Source organism: Lepisosteus oculatus, unplaced genomic scaffold, assembly GCF_040954835.1.
Source record: "Lepisosteus oculatus isolate fLepOcu1 unplaced genomic scaffold, fLepOcu1.hap2 HAP2_SCAFFOLD_48, whole genome shotgun sequence".
NCBI classification, from domain to species: domain Eukaryota; kingdom Metazoa; phylum Chordata; class Actinopteri; order Semionotiformes; family Lepisosteidae; genus Lepisosteus; species Lepisosteus oculatus.
Window position 1 is genome coordinate 1,124,223 of NW_027168020.1, and position 18,106 is coordinate 1,142,328.

At 44.0% G+C, this 18,106-nt stretch overlaps 3 non-coding genes across 3 annotated transcripts; 1 reads left to right on the forward strand and 2 right to left on the reverse strand.

Annotated features, from left to right (window-relative positions):
- Nucleotides 1-4,239: 4,239 nt before the first annotated feature.
- Nucleotides 4,240-4,311, reverse strand: trnae-uuc (transfer RNA glutamic acid (anticodon UUC)). The gene has a single exon. It is a non-coding gene; the product is annotated as a tRNA-Glu (tRNA).
- A 7,446-nt stretch (nucleotides 4,312-11,757) lies between these two features.
- On the reverse strand, nucleotides 11,758-11,828 carry trnad-guc (transfer RNA aspartic acid (anticodon GUC)). Its single transcript has one exon. It is a non-coding gene; the product is annotated as a tRNA-Asp (tRNA).
- A 725-nt stretch (nucleotides 11,829-12,553) lies between these two features.
- On the forward strand, nucleotides 12,554-12,695 carry LOC138230213 (U4 spliceosomal RNA). Its single transcript, XR_011186248.1, has one exon. It is a non-coding gene; the product is annotated as a U4 spliceosomal RNA (small nuclear RNA).
- Nucleotides 12,696-18,106: the final 5,411 nt, after the last annotated feature.

Sequence of the window (18,106 nt, forward strand, 5' to 3'; positions counted from 1 at the left end):
TTTGCCACTCCCAGATCCTTGGTAAGGTACTGTTTGAATCCAATCAGGAGAGGAGCATCCAGGGAGTGCTTTCTATAGAGTCCAGCTTGGGCCACTCTCTTCCGGCCTGCTGATACTTTTTAACTACTCAGGGCCTGTAAGGATATAAAACACCGGTTTAAACATTTTATACCTATAAGACAAATTAGAATTTTAGTAAAAAATAGATACATCTGAAAAATAAAAAAGTCTTACTGCTGATAGAGTTCTTCAGAGCTCACATCTTCCCCTTCCTTATCCGCTTCTGTTTCAGTTTCTAGAGCAGCCTCTGGCATCTCTTCCTCCTGGACAGCGGCCTCTTGCTCAGGGCCGCTGGAATGCAGGTAGATTCTTTTCAACATGCTTTTACATAATATGTTGTAACACTGATTTCAAAAAGAAACTACAGAAGCCTTACAGATTAAAAATATCTCACCTTGCCAATGTGTCTTCAGGCTTCCCATGTACAAAAAGGCCCAAGGACTCTAGCAGTCTTACAACCACTATCCTGTTTGCCTCACCAGACACGATCTCTATTCTGTGGTAATCCACGATGACCCCGTTCTTCAGGTGATTCATCATGTCCTCCCTCGCCTGTTGAGAGGCCATCCTGATCTTTTCTGCCGTGGCGTGCTTCATACACGCCCTCTTCAAGTGAGCAGGAAGCTGATCAAGAGTATTCAGGTACATCTTGCACACCAGGGGAATCCGCGCGGGTTTCCTTTGAAAATAAATAATACCATCTGTGTATAGAAACAAGCTAAGACTGATTTCTTAAATTATCCTTAATTTTCTCTCTCATAGTTTGAGCATAATGATTTTATTGCATTTATATAAGAATTGCTCATTGCTCCTAAATAAATAATGGTTTCATAAAAAAGTGAACACTTACTTGGTCTCAGTCACAGACTTTCCAATAGAAGCCATTGTGGAGTTCAGCAACTGCAGGTCCTAGAAGTGGGGAAGGAATTTTAAAAGAGAAATTGAATTACAATACAGAAGGAATGGCTGAGGGTTCACTGAAATATATAAATATACAAATTCCAAAGACTGAGTCCATATAGAAACAACTACCTTTCATTTTCAGTATAAGAAAAAAAAACATTATCTTCCAAAGCATCATAAAATTGTCCCTTCTTCCAGACTCTACTTCTCTCTTGTAGTAGTATAGCAGACCTTTCCAGGTGAGCAGATCACAGAGTCCGAAATCAGCTTCCTCCATCAAGCAAAGTACCTGAACATGACTCTGTCTTCATAAAAGCGCCCCTGTAATAAAGACATTAAATCCGAAATCAAGAGGGCAGTTGCCTACTGAAATACAAGAAGTCATCAATTTTAACCTAGCAACACATTAAAGGCTGCATCTATACAAGTACGATTCTAGAAATGCTCACCAGATTACGTTTTAAGAAGGAACTGCGCTTCAGGTTCCGCCGAGATCTTAACTCGGATGGCAGGATTCAGAGTCCGGAGTGCGGACTGATGGCGCACGGAGGGTCCATATACTGTGGATCCCTCAGTGATCTTCCGCGTATTCAAACCGCCAGCGTGTGACTCCCCTGTCCCCGTGACCTCATTGCTCTGCTCTCTCCTCTGTGCAGCCGAGCCCGACTCACGGTAAAGTGAAAAAAAATATGCCCTCAACGTGAGATTTAGTCTGGAGCGAGGATAGATGTTACCTTTTTATCATTGAACAGGATGTATGTGATGTGGCGACTAGGTTCAATTTTGTATCCTCTTTAAAAGATTAAGGACTGGGGTGAACGTGATTTACCAGCTAAGAACCCGACGTGCGCACCGTTTAAGCTGCATAGACTCGGTCGTTTAACTCTTCTCCATTAGTAGGGTTAAGGTTAAAGAAAAAAACATTGCTGGCTTCTTTTTTTTTTTGCCAGCCGCTAGCGCTGATTAGCAAGGTTTGTATTTCATGTTTTGCAAGTTGCATCCATTTTAAGAAAAACAAGTCGCGTTAAAGACAGGAAATGAATACTTGCAGTTAATTAAGTCTAGCTGTAGGCGGTTGTCCATAATGACCAGTACTGTTCAAGAAGACAGAACAAAGAAGGCACCGCTGGGATTCGAACCCACGATCTCCTGTTTACTAGACAGGCGCTTTAACCAACTAAGCCATAGCACCCCAGGAGTGTTGTCCTTTTGCAGCCACTTGGACACACCTTTAGAAAAACATTTTGTTAACAGGCATTCTGCCTCAGCCTAAACACCTATAGCTTGCAAAGCGCATGCTATTAGACAGGCACCTCTGCAAGACCTTAAGAGTCTCTTAAACTAGTGATAGTAAGGTGTTCCCAATGGGTGATGTTCGGCTTTCAAATCATCTCTCCGTGGAAGCGCCGAGATGCAGCTGTTTAAGGCTTAGAAGCAGCTGACTGTTTCACTACCTAGCTGATCACTGTCAGTCAGGGAGCTTAGAGGTGAAAAGCCTGTGTGAGAGACAATTCGCCGTCGATCAGTTCAATATGTTCCGTACCAGCTCGGCGCACCCGAGATCATCTTGGTAGCCGTGTAGCTCAGATGAGTGAGAGCTTTTGTGTATTTACCACCGTGATTGGATGCCGGCCCTTCTCAGGTCACAGTAAACCTTCTGCTCAAAAAAAGTGAGGTAAAACCTCACTCTGCACAGTAAAACCTAAAAAAGTGAGGTTTTATTTAATCTCTGACCAAGGGAAACGTTTCATTTTTTCAAAGAAATGTTTGTTAAAAAATAAAGTCATAGTTCCATGGGATTCAATCATAGACCGTGTGACATGGAAGTCAGGAACCTAACCCACTAAAGCACTACAGAAACATTATCGACAGACAATGTACAGCGTGTACTATTCTTGTGTTGCGGTACATGAATATAATTATATCGTTATTAATTTCAAAATTATAACTTTATTAACTTTATAAATTTATTAACGTTATTAATTAATTTCACGACGCACAGACAGAGCGTGGGGAGCTGCCGCCTGCAAACACGGCTCCAGGCAGGACTCCGCTCTGCAGGAGCCGCAGAGCAGAGGAGATGGGGGCAGCTTAGCTCCTGTGCAGAGACCTGAGCTGTTGTTGCTGCGGACGCTGTCTTTTCTGCACTCGGGGTAGGAGTGAATGTTGAGTTGCCCTTAGAAATGAAGCAAAGCACTTCAATGGCACGGGTGTGTGTGTGTGCGCCCTGGTGATTTTGGGAGACAGATCGAACCTGGGCTAAAAGAGAGGGGGCTTAGCCCTCTTCCATTTGCTACTTCAAAGTTGTACAACCCATTTGTATCTGCTAGGCGGCGCAGTCGTCGTGCACAAAGAACGCTTTGAAAAGCGTCAAAGGCAAGTCATTCTGAGTTGGTCGTTTGTGTTTTCCGTTCAGACGCGAAATGCTGAAATGATCTCTCGGCTCCTCGGTTGTCATTTCTGCTCCGTAAAGGAATCACAGCACGCGTCGGCTTCCAGCACGGTGGGTCGGGACACGATGCCGGGGGGTCGGAGAGAGCGATGTCTTCCTCGTTAGTATAGGACCTGTCACCTGTCCCCACCTGTCACGCGGGAGACAGGGGTACATCAGGACGCGCATTGAAGTAAAAGCAGGATGCGCTGCGACATGCACTGTGCAGATCCTGCCACACTAAGAGGTGAGTGGGTCTGTTCGATCACAGCGCTAGGCGAATCCCCAATCCCCTTTTGTGCGTGGCGACAAAAGAAATCTGTTTTCGCCCGGTTTCGAACCGGGGACTTTTTGCGTGTGAGGCGAACGTGATAACCACTACACTACGGAAACAGTGGTAAGACATGCCCAGCGGCCCAGTGCTGAGCTTCGCCAATGCGATTCAGCTGCTTCCAGTGCCTTTATTGGAGTGCGCTGATGGACCGTGCTCTCTCTCCAGAGACCAGCACGCCTCTCATGGACGGAGCAGGAAAGGCGGCGTCACATTCTACAGCCCTCTCCACGCAATCGACGAAATCGGGCTACTGACGTGGAGAAAATCGCCTCTCCAGAAAGTGCAAATATCATCTTGGAGAGTATAAATCCAATTGCCGAAGGTCAGCCCTGTCTACCAGAGTAACCCTCCCACCTCCTGCAGCGATGGTCAGCTCGTCTCACACGCGAGAAGTTTCGGCTGGAAACAAGCGCCCCCTCTTCTCGCACGTTTTGTACGTTCGAGTAGTTTTAATGCGGCTCCTTCGTACACGGTGCTGATCTTTTGGAAAGCAGGAGGCAAAATTGACACGTTCCCATACCAGGAGTCGAACCAGGGCCGCCTGGGTGAAAACCAGGAATCCTAACCACTAGACCATATGGCAGCGAACAACCCTGCTGTTCCCGGCATCATGCAAGCAAACTACATAAATATGAGAAAACACGCAAGAGAGTTGTCACTCAGAGTGTCGAAGGGTCGATGTATACTGGGACTCAGTTGAAATGCAACGTCAGGACTTTTCCGTTTATGTCACGAAGAGAGCACAGCCTTTTCCGCCCTGCCACGTGTGTATCGGTAACTCGACGTGATCGTATAGTGGTCAGTACTTTGCGTTGTGGCCGCAACAACCCTGGTTCAAATCTGGGTCACGGCAGAATAGGGGTGTTTGCTTTTACTACTTGCATGAATGAAGGCAAAAAAAAGCCAATCGATGTGAACGAACGGCGCTTTACAGAGGAGTACTGCCTGACTGGATCGTTGATGAACGACAGAGGCCACTCCGACCTCTTCTCGGGTTTCTTCAATGACTTACTAAGGATCTTCTTCACATTCGCCCATGCAGGGGAAGCCAGTTACACCATAGCAAACGCAGGAAAGTGCATTTCATGCAGAGACCAGGAGGGACCTGTTTACACCAAGAGTGGTCGGAGTATGGAACAATGCGCCCAGCCCTGTTGCTGGAGTCGATTCTTGATTAGATCTTGGGCTCACTAAGAGGCCCCCGCTGGGTACTAATCTTTCTGTTGTTCTCGCAGGTGTTGCGCTGCTTTTGAGCCGACAGAGCTCGTCTTGGTCTGTCGGGACAGCCCAATTGCAAATGATCGGCTCCAGGTACAGAAAAAACGTGCGTTTGGTACAAGAGTGCATGAAGGCACCGGAAATACATTGGGAACAAATGACTGGTGGTTCAAGACCTCTGTGAAGTGCAGGAGCGTGCAAGAAGAGGCTGTTTGCACCCGGTCTCGAACCTGGGACCTTTCACATGTTAGGCAAACGTGATAACCACTACACTTCGGAAACCTGTAGGGTTTGTTGCTGGTGTATCGCTTGCGTTTCGGGCTGAGAAAGGGACGCGTCATTTTAGGCAGGGGGCGCTGGAGAGAGGAACAAAGGGAGCGATGAAACAAAATGCCGAAACCCGGGATCGAGCCAAGGACCTTTAGAACATACTCTCACGAATCGTTAGAATATGTGCGTTTGATCATCAATTGCGTAACAACCACATTCGTTCGACTTGAGCCATCAAGCTCATAGTTTTCAAATCTTGAAAGCTGTCATTGAGCACATCATAGTCTGCAGTACGCCCCGTAACTTGCGTACTTCAACAGAAAGAAGAGCAGACAGCTCCATAAATATGCGAGGCGCAGAGAGTGCAAGGCGAGCCGCACACGTTTCGGTGGCTGAGAGAGGGCAGTTTTTGCTTCTGCATTTCCCAAGTAAGGACGCATGACAACAAGCGATCGCGGTGCTCATTTACGACATAGTGGTGATGAGTTTTCAGTACGTGTTCTTTTGAACGAGCAATGAGGTTGCTGCCTTGGACAGCTGACTGCACGCTCTCATTGTGCCACGTGATGAGTATTCACCAGGCTCTTTCAGTCATTAGTCACATTCCATCGTTTGCCATAAGCAGATGCTACAAGGTGATGTGGATATCAGTTCCCAGTCTTGTGGACGAGGACAGAAAGAACACACAAGGGCTCAGCCGGGAGTTGAACCCGGGACCTCCCACACCCTAAGCGAGAATCATACCCCTAAACCAATGAACCACAGCAGCACTTTCTATTTTATCCTGTCAGCGAGCTTGAGGATGGGGGAGAGGCGTCATTCACTCGTCCAGTCAGACCTTCATCAATAAGTCAAGAAAGCCGCAATTACACGACTGCCTTGCAGACGAAGGGCAGTGAACTGCACCCGGTAAGAGGGGAACAAGCGGCACTAGGCGACACTGAGGCATGAGCCCCAGCGAGGGGGGTTAGCTTGCATGGTACAGCGCTCGCTTTGCATGCGAGAGGTAGCGGGATCGTTTCCCACGTCCTCCAGGTGTGTGCTTAGAGCTTGATGTGCCGAAAGGTGTCCTTTAGCCTGTGGTCACACCTTGCATGGAGAGCGTCATGCAGCTGTCAATCATTTCGCAGCCACGCCCCCTCTTCATCTTCTCTCTGCCTTAAGCGTCTCCGCCACTCTCTCTTGACATTTCATGTCAGCATGTCAGAAGTCCGAGTGACGTTTTTAATGGCTGAGTGAGGGCACGATGCTGAAGCAGAGAGGCCACTTCAGCCAGAGAGACTTGTGCTAGGTGAGATCTGAAAAACAGACTCGCAACAGAAACAGACCAAAAAAGTATCGGTAAAATCAAAAGGCAAATGCAACATCCAGCAGAGGGCGTCTAAAGATTAGGGAACGGGCGACTGAAATCCATATGAGGCAAACTTTCCGGCTGTGCACTGCAGCTGGCCTCGTTGGCGTAGTTGGTAGCGCGTCAGTCTCTTCATCTGAAGGTCCTGAGTTTGATCCTCACACGGGGCAGGGCTGCTTCCTCTCTTGCTCTTTTCAAACACTTGCGGCAACTGTTCGCTCATAACCACGTCTGGAATGCGTGACCTTTACACGGGGGAGAAGCAACGCCGCATCCCTTTTCTAAAGAACATTCACATTCAGAAATAAGTCAAGAAATTTGCCATTACTTTTGCTGTCAGCCTGCCCATGTTGCCAAAGAAAGATTCACTCGGCGTCAACATGACAGAACAGCGATCACTTGAAAACACTGTTCCACACTCCGTAAGCAAGAACTTCAGTGTTTGCAGTCACCCGATATGCCGATAGTCAAAGGAGCACAAAACACGAAACGTCAAAAGACAAGATGAGTTGATGGAAAGAGCGTTGAATTGATGAGCACAAAAGTTCAGCTCGTACAATAGGCAACGAAGGTCCCGGCGTCATCATCGCACTTGAAAGGACTGCCTTGCAGACTAAGGGCAGTGGGAGGTTGCTGTTTTGAGATGGAGGCATTGGGATGGTGGGCCGAGATCTATTCTTCTTAAGGAATTCTTCATCGTGAAAGATCGGTCCACAGATCATCCAAAAAACTTACAAATTTTTGGGACTCAGGGAATCACGTCTTGAAAATACGGCTTGGACGCGTAACGGCATTCTATCCAACTATCCAACTGCAGGACTTGAGGGTTTTTTGTGCTTTGTTCTGTTTTCGTTGACATCGCATTCGTAAGAGCGTCAAAAAAAGGCAATTCCAGCATCTAACACGAATAAAAGGGCTATTGAAACTGCAGGGCTGCGCAGCTTCTAAAATCCTTGCACACAATTCTCCGTTATTGTTACTTCCTTCTTTCTGTCTAACAAAGTTCCCTTTTCCTGACCGGACGGGGAGACTATCATTCCAACTTGAAGCCAGCCTTAAGTTCTCCGAGGCGCATTTGTCTGCTAGCATGCATTTTGTGAAATTTTTTGTTGTTGTTGTTAAACCGAAAGCGACTTTGAAAAAGGGTTCCGCCGCCGCCCGGCACTCTATGTTAGACTGTATCAAGAAGGCAGCGCGCGCTGCAGCCGTGGCCGAGTGGTTAGGGCGATGGATTAGAAAGCCGTCGGGGTCTCCCCGCGAAGCTTCAAGTCCTGCCGCCTATGGTGTCGTCATGTGTCTGCGCAACAAAGGAAAAGCACCCGTTTCGCTTTTCCCGCGACTTTTAAAACACGAATGATCTGGATTTCTAAATGAATGGCTCTTAAAATGTGATCTGATCTTCATCTGACGCATAATAATAAATAAAGACAGTCTTGTTTAACAAACAACACACAACATTTTACATTGTCAATTCAGTTCAAATCAATGTATTTCTATATAGCGCCTTTCACAACAAGGTTGTCCCAAGGCACTTAACAATGCAAGTTGTTAAGAGCCTTGTGTCTAATATGCCGCCTAGGTTACGTGCTGTCTCTTTGAGGCAAATGTTTAAATCCTCTGAGTTAAGTGCTGAAGTTATAGTAGTCCTATCAGTATTGTTGCCTCCGATCAACAGATCCTCAGTTTTCTCAGAGTTGAGTAACAAAAAGTTTTCACACATCCAAGTCTTTCCTTCATTAATGCATTTAACTAAAGTGATAATAGAAGAGTTGTCGTTTGGTGTAAACAAAATGTTTATTTGAGTGTCATCAGCATATGAATGAAAGTTCATATTATTTTTTCTTATTATCCTACCTAGCAGCAGCATGTAGAGAGAGAGAGCAATATTGGTCCCGGCACTGATCCGTCTGGTACCCCAAATTGAACTGGTGACGTTGATGAAGCAGTACAATTATTAGATATTTGAACATAATGAAAACGATGAGTAAAATGTGAAGTAAACCACTGAAGGACGGTTCCAGATAAGCCAACCTCAAACTCAAGCCTGTGTAACAAAACAGAGAGGTCAACCGTGTCAAAGGCAGCTCTAAGATCTAGAAGCACAAGCACTGTTGCATTCCCTGCATCAGTAGCTAAGAGAATATCATTTACGACTCTCGTTAATGCAGTTTCAGAAACCAGACTGAAATTTCTCAATTATATTATTTGAATCCAGATACGATTGACGTTGGGCAACAACTATTCTCTCAAGACTTTTAGATTGAAATGGGACCTTTGAGACAGGCCTGTAGTTGTTAAGAACTTGTGGATCCAAATTTGACTTCTTAAGGAGCGGTCTAACAACCGCTACCTTAAATTGATCAGGTACAACGCCTGACGCAAGCGATGCATTCATCATACTAATTATAGGTCCTGCCAGTCCTTCGAGGGAATCTTTGACTAGCTGAGTGGGGATGGGATCTAGCGAACAGGTGGTTGACTTTGTCTTACGTCTGTGTTCATGAGTCCACCATAAGAAGAAATCTGAACAGGAGTGGTGATCATCCGAGGTCACCACGGAGGAAACCACTGCTCTCCCCAACAAAAAAAACACCACTGCCCCTCTCAAGTTTGCTAAAGACCACATGGATGTTCCACAGCAACTCCTGGAACAATGTTCTGTGGACAGACGTGACAAAAGTTGAACTTGTTGGTAAATGTGCACAGCGTTATGTTTGGAGATAACAAAACACTGCATACCAACTCCAAAACCTCATCCCACCTGGGAAGCATGGCGGAGGCTGTAGGGCTTGCAATCATCGAGGGACCGATGAATTCCAAGATGTATCAGGAAATTCTACAGCAGAATGTCAGGGTGTCTGCCTGTGATCTAAAACTCGAAAGACGCTGGGTCATGCAGCATGACAAAAACAAAGGAGTACATCAACAACAGAGTGGCTGAAACAGAAGAAATTCCGTATTTTGGGATGGCCAAGTAAGAGTCCTGACCCCAATCCCATTGAAGTGCTGTGGCATGATCTGAAGCAGGCCGTTCAGCGTAAGACATCCCAAAAATATACATGAACTGAATCAGTTTTGCATAGAGGAATAGGCCAAAATACCTCCTAACCGCTGCTCAGGTCTGACCAGCCGCTACAGAAAGTGGGGGTTGAGGTTTTTGTCAATAAAGGAGGTTCCACTAGCTCCTTAATATAAGGGTTCACGTACTTTTTCCATCAATGACCTTGATTGTTTAAAACATTTGTTAAAACAGCAATGTCAAATGTTGGGCGTGTGTTGTTTGTTAAATCAGACTCTCTTTATTGATTATTATGACTAAGATAAAGATAAGATCACATGTTAGGAGCCATTCATGCAGAAATCCACATCATTCCGAAGGGCTGTTTACAAAAGTTTTTCTCCCAACTGTATGTGAGAGAAAAGCAGAGACGCTCACTGAGTAAGGTGGGGTTGCAGCTTCGCAAATTGCAAGGACATTTGTACTCTCAAAAGGGGACAGGAGCAACCCAGATGGGACTCGAACCCACAATCCCTGGCTTAGAGTGCCAGTGCCTTAGCCATTAGGCCACTGCACCACACTGGGTGAGGTTGATCACGCTGATGAAGAGCCAGTTTTTTTTTCCTTTGCTTTTTCAAAGGGATCCCCAAAAATAAGGGAAGTTAGGCAGCAGAAGGTTTACTGTGACCTGAGAAGGACCGGCATCCAATCACGGTGGTACACACACACACGCTCTCGCTCATCTGAGCTACACGGCTACCAAGATGATCTCAGGTGCGCCGAGCTGGTACGGAACATATTGAACTGATCGACGGCGCATTGTCTCTCAGACAGGCTTTTCACCTCTGAGCTCCCTGACTGACAGTGATCAGCTAGGTAGTGAAACAGTCAGCTGCTTCTAAGCCTTAAACAGCTGCATCTCGGCGCTTCCAAGGAGAGATGATTTGAAAGCCGAACATCGCCCATTGGGAACACCTTACTATCACTAGTTTAAGAGACTCTTAAGGTCTTGCAGAGGTGCCTGTCTAATAGCATGCGCTTTTCAAGCTATAGGTGTTTAGGCTGAGGCAGAATGCCTGTTAACAAAATGTTTTTCTAAAGGGGCCTCGCACTCTTTTCCAAGCAATGGTCACCATCCCCACCGAGTGTCACAATGTAGTCATGTCCTAGGACGTCACCTGTTAGTCTCCATTTGTCTGCCACCAACACTTTAGGTTACGGGGTCACAACCGCACCCCGGAGAGCAGAGGAGCCGTTGGCGTTCTGGTGGCGCAGATTGGGCTGAAGGTGGGGCGCTTGAATCTCGCTGTTGGAGGCCGTCTGAAACTGACCCAAGCCTTTCCCTTGAATTAAATGTAAATAAGAAATGAACCCCAGATGCACATGGAATCAATCACGTGTTTCCTTTGAGCCGTTTCAAAGACTGCTCCAGAGTTTACCTTGCACAGATGCGCAAAGATTAATGATGGGGGTGCATGCTTCCAGGCGCCTTACAACTGTAGGGACTGATTAGAGACAATTCGTAGCGTGTGTTCGTTTCCATATACGCCCCGTGTTGCAATGGTAGGATGAAGTCAAATACGGCTTGGACGTGTAACGGCATTCTATCCAACTGCAGGGCTTGAGGGTTTTTTTGTGCTTTGTTCTGTTTTCGTTGACATCGCATTCGTAAGAGCGTCAAAAATAGGCAATTCCAGCATCTAACACGAATAAAAGGGCTATTGAAACTGCAGGGCTGCGCAGCTTCTAAAATCCTTGCACACAATTCTCCGTTATTGTTACTTCCTTCTTTCTGTCTAACAAAGTTCCCTTTTCCTAACCGGACGGGGAGACTTTATCATTCCAACTTGAAGCCAGCCTTAAGTCCTCTGAGGCGCATTTGTCTGCTAGCATGATTTTGTGAAAGTTCATATTCGGACAAACACAATCTGTGGCGTTTAGCGTGACATAGTCTTGCAGGCATCGTGCTGTCTCACTGCAATACTATACCGCTGGAGGAAACAGTCCATCTGGCCATGAAACTCATTTGAACGTCTAGCTACAGCAACTAACAATATCATGATTTATTCAGGATGTGTGGAATCAGAACGTCCCGGAGACAGCTTCCGAAATCGTGAGCATTCTCTGGTGGTGTCCTGCTGGGATCCTGTGGGCGTGTGTTGGTGGTATAGTGGTGAGCATGCAAAAGCCACTGCACTGGCCAGGAATCGAACCCGAGCCTCTTACTTGACAGGCAAGAATTCTTCCACTGAACCACCAATGCTCAATACCTGTACCTTCAAAAGAGACGCTTTTTTGGTGCTCTGTTCAAAAAGCGTCGACATCTGTTTCCAGCTGCAAAATGCCATCCGCGGACGCTGAAGAATTTATTTATTTAGACACCGCTCAGAATCCCCTGTAAGATTCTCCCTCAGTTCCTTTGAGCAGTGTTTTACCTCTTTCAAAAGGCTTCACTTTCCTAGTCACATTCCAAGGCTCATCGAACCCGGGCTGTTTCCTCCAGCGGTATAGTATTGCAGTGAGACAGCACGATGCCTGCAAGACTATGTCACGCTAAACGCCACAGATTGTGTTTGTCCGTTCGTGTCAGTCGTCGTGCAACCACGGGAAGTGGGACACAAACATGCTGCAATGCTTTCAGGACATTAGGATTTGTTTATGCAACATCCGAGAAGAGTACTTGTGGCTTGAATGTGAACTGTACGTGCCCGCCCCCTTTCCTCTGTAGTGCATGAGTTTCTCCCGGCATGCCCTTCGTCATTGTTCTGTCATCTTGTATTTAAAGGGTTGTATTCCTGCTGCTGAAAATAAGCAACGGTTTCCTCACAACGCCCTTTGTTTCCGACGGAGCCCTTGTCTGTCATGAAATTCTTCAAAACCTCAAGCTAGAAGAAGAAGACGACAAATATGAAGCGTTACAGCAACGACATGCCATGAGACGATTGATAACGATTTCCGTAGAATCCCCGCGGTTGCCTGGCAACCGTCAGCTTTGCGCAGTGGCAGTATCGTAGCCTGTGAGGTTTAGCCGAGGCGCGATTATTACTAGTTGAAAACTTTTCCCAATACCCCACTTCCGCCGGTTTGCAATACAATCGGCGAAAGCAATTTTTGACAGTCTCGTCAGAGACTGAGCAAGGTGTTTAAAGACAGATTTTGTCATGGTGACATCATGATAGAAAGAAACGAGCTTGTTACGTTTCAACAGAAACGCTCTTTAGCTCTTTCAGCGTTATGCAGAGAACAGCGTCTGTCGAGATCACTTTTGAGTCAGCGCGAAACGCCGTGTGCTGTCAGTTTGATTTCATATTGCTCGTAGCGGCGCCCGGCTTTTGTCTGTCAAACGTTAGGTTGCGCTTCTTCATGCTGCATCGTCGGCATGAGTGGAGCTTTATAAACGTCTGTACTTACTGCGCCCCATAAGAAATCGTTTGTCCCCGTTCAAAAGAGATTGTGCGATGTCCTGCAGCAAACCTTTGACAGTTTGAAAAGAGGAATTGATTCTGCTTCCTGTGCGTGCAGTAGTTACAAAGTTGAACGCCTTTACACGATCTGCTGCAGTTTTCAGTGGGCGGGCTTTGTCAAATGGCTTGGAAAAACGCACTGTGTTTCAGCTCGGGAAACATCATGAGCAGTGTCCTGCATGTTTTCTGTGTATAGCTGTCTTTTAACGGATACAGAATTCATTCGAAATCATTGATTTCTCCAATTAACAAGGGTCCCTTAAAGGATGAGTCAAAGTAACGTCTAATCGGATTAGTTTCCTTAGAGCTGGTTCAGAGTTTGCTCAAGAGTTTACCTTTCACAGATGCGCAAAGAAGAATGTTGGGGGTGCACGCTTCAAAGCGCCTTACAGCTGTAGGGAGTGATTCGAGACGATTCGTGGCGTGTGCTCGTTCCCATATACCGTACGCCCCGGGGTGCAGTGCTAGGATGACATACAATACCGCTTGGGCACGTAACGGCGTTATATGCAAGTGCGGGACGTGAGGGTTTTTGTTTGTTCGTTTTGTTTTGCTCTGCTTTGCTTTGTTTCGTGGTCAAGAGGCGTAAGGTAAGTCGTAATCCAGGGAGAACACTGGTGGCAAACAGTCCGAGGTGAGAGGCGAGGTCCAAAGTCGAAAAGGCAGAAGGGGAGTCCAATATCCAGAATAAACGAGGTAATGGAAAAACGCCAGGTAGAGCTCTCAAGGAGTAGACTCAATACCGAGCAGCGGGAAGCAGGTAAAGATGGTAAAAATAGCACTGCGCACCGCACGGTGGAGTGTGTGCAGGTGGGTTAACTCGTGCGGCGGCGTTTGTTAATAATCACCCACTGCTGGTGCTGATTAGATCGCTTATGAGTTGGTCTTAACTGCCTGGCAGTCATGACAAGCTCCTCTTTAAGCTGTGGTTTAGTTTTGCATTCATGTGTTTCTAGAGCAGTTATTTATAGGGGTGGGTGGGTCTTTCACAGAGGCTCAGGACAAATCCCCCACATGAAATTTTACTGTGTGCGTTCAGACAGTCACAGGTCAAGAGCCAGGCAGGAGGACAATGGACAGAAGAGCCAACGAACTAAAAATAAAAGAACGAATATGAAAAAGCCACCATCTTTTTCTTTTTGACATTTTCCGACTTTCATGCAAGCCAGGACAAAGTTGCTCGTACAGATGCAGCCATTCAAAGTAAGCGGTACAGACACGTACCGCAGGTAAGATGACACGCGATACCGCGGTGCGTGATTGGTTGACCGACAGGGGCACTCGTGGTCCGTTGGTCTGTCGTAGAAAGACTTACTGTAAACGTCTTTACTGTGCCCGTTGTAGATATTGAATTTTACCACTGAAGGGAAATCTTAGTAGCTGAGCATAAAAAGAATAGGAGCATACTGTAACGCGTGTGAAGGCCATAAACGATATTAATTTTGGAACGTAAACATACAGTATATAGCTGGTCTTGGTACTTTAAAGAAAAAAATACACACCAGTATTCCATTTCTCCCTAAACATTGTAAGCTTCGAAGTCTTTAACTAACGTGATACCGGAGTCAACAAGCATACTTTTAGAATTTGATTAAAAGGGAATATAATATGGAATCGCGTATCTAAAGAATTTAATAACGGTATGATTATATCCGTGTACTGCGGCAGAGCTATGTAGGGCTGTTTCGCCTGCCTGATCATGCGAGCTTTCTTGTAGCCTACTGGTCTAGGTGCGTGACTACCTTCTGGCAGGTTGTGTGTTTGAATCCAGCTGCTGCTGGACTTTTCATTTTTATTTATTTATTTTTTAATCGCGTAACATAAACATATTACCGTATGCAAACTGTACTGTATACAGTATGTATATGTATATTTAATGTCTTAACTGTGCCCGTTTAATTGAATTAAAAAAAATATTTAACACGAACATTAAGCTGTTTACATCTTCCGCCTGAGAACAGTCACCCGTTGCTACCCAACGCAGAATGGTGATTGGCTGACACCATCTGACACCCCTCTGATTGGAGAAAAAAGACGTGCTGGTGTGCTATACCAGGAAGAGGATTTCTTTCTATTCAAAACGTGTATTTTAAAAGTTTAAGAAGTAAAAACCTTACAGCGTACACAGATTTCTAAACTGATCAGGATCGTTATCTTTGTCTTATGCATAATAATGTTCACCGCTCTGTCCAGCAAATTAATAATAAACTTTATTTTATATAGCTTTTTAAATGAATAAGTAATTAGATTGCTCATAAACCTAATCACTTGCTTTTTCTTTTTATTTAGGCTCAGATTTCAACTATAGATCGTATTATTTAAAACAACCATATAAACATAATACCAACCAAAAACATAGATAACGACCACAATACAAAATCAAATAATCAAACCATTTTACACTCGCAAAGTCCTCGAATTATCATAATCCCGCCCCTTATGCAAAACCAAACCTTCCTCCCATCCCAGTTTATCCTGTTTATCATAAACAAAATCCACCTCAATTTTCAACATAAAGCATTACACAAAATCAATACCTCAACACTCCATACTCAACAACGATAATTCACAAACAGCCAGAACATGTAACTACACATTCCCAAACATACCTACTTTCCATAGCCCCGCCCCTTATGCAAAACCAACATCCCTCCCCTGTTCTCTCTTTCCCCTGGCGGTTGTAATTGTTTTTATTTTCAAATAAATTTTAGCAAAGTCATGTATTTTAAAAATCTTAAGATTTTTCTATTTATGTCTTTATTTAGTGGTTTCATTAGTGACAAAGGCTAAACTTTCTTGGAAAAATGTCTTTTATGTAAACCATGTTTGCTATTAATTCATTCAGGGCTAAAATATGTTCATTGTCTTCTAATGAAAGAAGGGTTCCTTTCGCCGTAGTCGGGAGCCTAGCCTTTAACTAGTAAGTACTGTATTTACTGGGTTTTTGAGGGGGTGTCTTTCGCTGGAAATCTCGCCTCCTACTTTGAAAATACCCGTGAAACCGGTTCAATTCGTCACAGCCAGCACTCCTGCAGAGAGTTGGGTTGTACAGTACTTGCAGTGTATACAGTACACGCGTTATGCTCTTCGTTAATGTCTGTGAAGTTTTATTTAATCTCTGAGCCATACTGATTCTTCTGGAAGCACACCAGTATTCCACTTTCTCCCTAAACATTTTTAGGATCAGAGTCTTACATGTGGTTATTTCGAAAACGTTTGTACGTGCTCCTTCTTACCATGTTACTGTTTACCGTTACTGACCATATTAAGTTTAAGTGCCTGTGGGCACTTTTCCTGTCCGTGGGGGGTGGACCGTCTTTCATTAGAAGGTTAGTCTGTTCTACTCTGAGAATGTAGAGGGGGTGGGAAGTGCCCGCGGTCATTTAATTAGTATTAAAATCTTAGTTATCTTTCTAGTTCACAGGTTTACATGCATAATTTAATTTTGAAAGCCACTGAGACATCAGGTACTACTGTTGTATTTATGAAAAAGAAACAAAACAAAAAACATACTAACAACTGTGCCATCCTACTCCTTAGTTAATACATTTTATTATTCATAAACAGTTAACATTGTTAGCAAAATATTTTGAATTATATTTAACCCTATTTTTTCTTTAGTTTTGTATTTAACTTATTATATGATAGTCAGACTTAATGTATATTAATGTATATTTGAACAATGAAAATATATTTTTACAAGATTTTACATTAAGCACTTAAAATTAATATGGTTAATAATAGTAAACTGTAACATGCTGTAACAAGATCGGTTAAACTTCGAAGAAAATCCTTTCAGAGAAAATGTTTCAGGTGTGAAGAACAAACCTGTTCCCACACACCCTGCCCCCACTACCATTAGAATATACACAAACATTTTAGCGTTTCATTCTGAGCAGAAGACCCTCACACCTGAAGAGTGCTGGCTGTGACGAATTAAACCGGTTTTACAGGTTTCAATCACAGATTGGGACTCAGTAAAGTAACACACAGCGCCACTGGATTTGATAATACTGTACCTAACCAAAATCCGCAATATGGAAACAGAACCTGTGTAATTGTTGATAGATGATGTACTCATAACATTTTTTCAAGACGAACTACAACATTTAAAAAATGACTTGTATGTACTTGATATCTCTAATCAATCCACGGGTTCCAGCACAAAACGAAACTAAAACGCATACCGTTTCGCGCTTCTTATTAGTTGCTCAAAAGTAATTTGACCGTATGAAATGCATAATATAAACCTAGAAACATATACGTGAGCAGTACTTAAGCACTGTAGTATCGGTGTTAAGACATACCTCTCAAATACTGTAAATCAAGTTAAAAATATCTCAAGACCGATTCTGGTCGTTATGAAACCATGTTTCGTGTATGTTTTCTTTTTCATCTTGAAATAACTCATTTCTAAATACCTTTTTCACTGTTAACATCTTGTAGCAACTTTGCGACAAAATATACACTCTGACAGTTCATCCTGCTACCAACATTAAATAAAACAAATCTTAAGATTTCTATATTTATGTCTTTATTTAGTGGTTTCATTCGAAGCTTACAATGTTTAGGGAGAAATGGAATACTGGTGTGTATTTTTTTCTTTAAAGTACCGAGACCAGCCATATACTGTATGTTTATGTTAAGATTTCCCTTCAGTGGTAAAATTAGATATGAATATTCAATACTTAAATGGGCACAGTTAAGACATTAAATATACATATACATATTGTATACAGTACAGTTTGCATACGGTAATATGTTTATGTTACGCGATTAAAAAATAAATAAATAAAACTGGAAGGTCCAGCACCACCATTATGTTTATATGGTTGTTTTTGTTGGTTGGTTGTTATTATGGTTATTAATAATACGATCTATAGTTGAAATCTGAGCCTAAATAAAAAGAAAAAGCAAGTGATTAGGTTTATGAGCAATCTAATTACTTATTCGTTTAAAACGCTATATAAAATAAAGTTTATTATTAATTTGCTGGACAGAGCGGTGAACATTATTATGCATAAGACAAAGATAACGATCCTGATCAGTTTAGAAATCTGTGTACGCTGTAAGGTTT